We start from the raw sequence: 3,330 nt of genomic DNA, 5'->3' as shown, positions 1-3,330 counted from the left end.
TGACACGAGCAGCAGAAGGACCAACCTCAACCTCAGGAGGTAGTGCGAGTCCCTGTGATTGCATATACAACTGCACTTGGAACTACATCTGGTTGAAGGACATCGTTAATTGTTGAGTCACATTTTGTTTGATGGACTCCTCCAGCTGGTCTCTGATCTTTTGTGTCAGCTGCTCTAGGTCTTCGGTAGCCATGGACGAAGAGGTGCAGGAGCCTATTGTAGCCGATCCAAATTAGTTTTTGATCGTGATACTGGATCCAACAACACGAACACGACCGGGTGCTCTAGTTGCCCAATGGGAACAGTCATTACATCCTGATGTCTGTGGGTGACAAAGCTTCCCTGTGAGGCCTGCTCCTACAAGGAATCCTGTAGTCAATAGACGAAAAAAATTGGTCTACTCCTCCAACAATTATTATAAAAAATGGCCAGTGATAAATGAAAGTGACTTACAATCCTGTCTGAAATTTCCTTTATCGCCTTAGACCTCATTTGACTAGTTTTCTTCGTGCGTGTGATCTTCCACTTCACGTGTCGCCTAATGGGAGATGGAGGATCAACGATTGTGTTAGTGCTCCCGGATTGGGCAACTTCCTCCAATCATTTCTTTTTCTTTTCCTCCATCAACTTTTTTTTCTAGAAAATCATAACCCCCACGAGACAACACATGAGGGGCATTGTTTTGTTTTTGAATGGCCTGCACCTACTTTTGAACATATTGTGATAATAACACATAACAGTAACTTAATATAGTTGATAACAATACATAAATATGAAGTTTAAAAAACAATGAAAATAACTAACTTCCCTTGAAGGGTCTCTACAGGTATGATAAAACTGGATCCACTTCTCTTTGCTTATTCTGTACTTCTCTTTGCTTTGTCATCCTCGCCCTCCTTGCCGTGTGCCAGAGCCCATTTAGAGGTCAAATCTAACTTAAACTGCCTCCACCGCTCTCGTACAGTCTGAAGTATTTTTTCTTTATCCTCAAATTCGGCCTATAATACAATAAATACATTTTGTAGTTAGTCAAATACAACTTAGGATTTTTAGTACAACATATTATAACAACATTCAACATTTAATTGAAATACATGAATTGTGACATCCTGGAAATTTCTACCCGGAATTTTTGTAAGCGGTGCATTTTGTATGATTATATATATATAAGTATTATTCAGTGTATATGCATATATGTTCTTGGTAGAAGTAGGAATAGTGGGGGCAAGATACGTGGGTTAGGCTGATTAAGGAAGAGAAATCCATAACTGGAAGGTTATAGGTTAGTTCTCAATTAATTAGTCTAAAAATCATCGTTTTACGTGTAACTTAAAATTTAACAAAACCAACCTCTGAACCACGCTTGGGGTTTCATTCTGAGTGTTTTGATATATATATTGCCTACTTTCAAAAACTGGCCCCGACGGGCGCAGAGAGATGCGAGGGACTGGAACCAGAGGAACGACACGCAAACCGAGACAGGATTTTGGCATTTCAAAAGGCCAGATTTTTCTCTTCATGTGGCTGAGCATGAGTCACATCAAGAGAAAAAGTGGGCCCTTTTTTGCTCCACTCAAATGGAGACATGTGGCATAGCTTAAAATAAAATAATAGAAAAGAGAAAAGCTTTTCTTTTTAACCAAAAAAAAAAAGATGTTTTCTCTCTCCTCACTCAGCCAAAGAAAATTTTAGAAAGCTCTTTTCTCTCTCTCACGTTGCCATTCTCTTCTTCTTCCTCCACCATTGTTGCCCAACAAAGCTCCAACCTTTGGTCACCATTTCTGCTCCAAATCGCGAAAGGAAGGCATTTTCGGAGTCGTGAAGCGCATCTCTACGTGTGGGACTTCGAAATTTCAGGTTTGGGTAGACTTCTTTCTCACTTGATTTTCGTGGGTATGGGGCTTTGGGAGATATGATGGGCAGTTTTGCTTGGTTAATGCTTTGTGATAGTTATTTGTGAAGAGATTTGACGAAAGCATGCTAAACTTGTTATGTTTGAGTGAGTTAAGCTTACCCATTCCGTTTTAGGGTTTTTATGATGATGCTTTTGATGTGGGTGTGCTGAAATTGCTTATGGAAAACTGCTAGGGATGAAGGGTAGAGTTAACCTAGGGTTAGAAAGTGAGAATATGGTGTTATGAGTGGAAAAAGAGTGAGTCTTTGAGAGTTGGAAGGCCAAATCTGTATTTAGTGGTATTTGGAGGTTAAAGGGAGTTAATCCTAGTTTGAAATTTCATTTAGGACTTATGAGAAAGTTTGGACTGTGCAAGAGAGAAAAAACAAATGACCAAAGTGAACAAAGAGCCATTTCTAGGGTAAAATTGGGTGTTGAGGAGTCAAATTTTGATTCGGTGAAATTTTAGGTGTAAATCCAGTTGAGCAAGTTTAAATTGATGTTATAGACTTGTGTGAGGTGAGGTTTTACTCCAAATTTATCCCATTCTCAATTTCACTTCTCAAACCTTGAAAATCCATTAAATGGAGGGGTTTTGGATACCTAGATTTCGTGTTGCTGTGGTTTGAAGCTTGTCTTTGGTTTAGACATGATTGATACATGATTTGGGACTTGTAGGATTTGATTTGGGCAAAATTGGATGAAGGCAAGAGTGGTTTTCGAAATCTGCACTTTATGCAGAATTTTGCTGTTGAAATGTGCAACAGAATTTTGTATAAGTGCAGAAAAAAATGCTTGTGTATGGCTGGTTGTGAAAAGGGTAGTACATATAGGGTTCTGGACATTTACTAGTAGATCCCAACGGGCAAAATGTAGACTTATGTACTAGAGACTCCCAGTAAAATTTTCGAGTCGATCCAACGGTTAACGAATTGGAACAAAGGAAATGTTACTGGGGTATTTGTATGTGAAAAGCTGTGATTTTGAGTTGTGTTTTGGGCAGAGTTTCTGCCTTTGCCCTGTTTTGCTTGGTTTTGTTAGTTTGTGATGATGGGATGTTGAATTTCTTGGATGTTGTGGGAGCTTGAGAGGATTGATGGGGACCCGGCGTTGAGAGGAACGAGGATAAGGGCTACGTGGGAGTACGTGAGCTCAGTTGGAGGTGGGCAACATGGGATGGTGGGTTCATACGTGATTTGTGGATGTGGAGAATTGTCTTGCACCATCGCTCGACCGCCACCTAGTACCACATGTGATGGGTACCCCATAATCCTACAAGCTTGAAAAGAGGAAGTGTAGAAGGGTGAAACTTCCTGCTTTTATTCGTTGACCACAGAGTGGTACCTGGAGATATGTCGCGGGGGTTAGGAGACCTTGGGGACGTCAGGTGGGGTGTTATTGCCCAAAACCAAGCTTGACCAATCCCGACCCAACCC

The sequence above is a fragment of the Glycine soja genome, chromosome 12 (assembly GCF_004193775.1).
Source record: "Glycine soja cultivar W05 chromosome 12, ASM419377v2, whole genome shotgun sequence".
In the NCBI taxonomy this organism is placed as follows: domain Eukaryota; kingdom Viridiplantae; phylum Streptophyta; class Magnoliopsida; order Fabales; family Fabaceae; genus Glycine; species Glycine soja.
The sequence above is the reverse complement of the archived record's forward strand: the minus strand, read 5'-3'. Positions refer to the sequence as shown.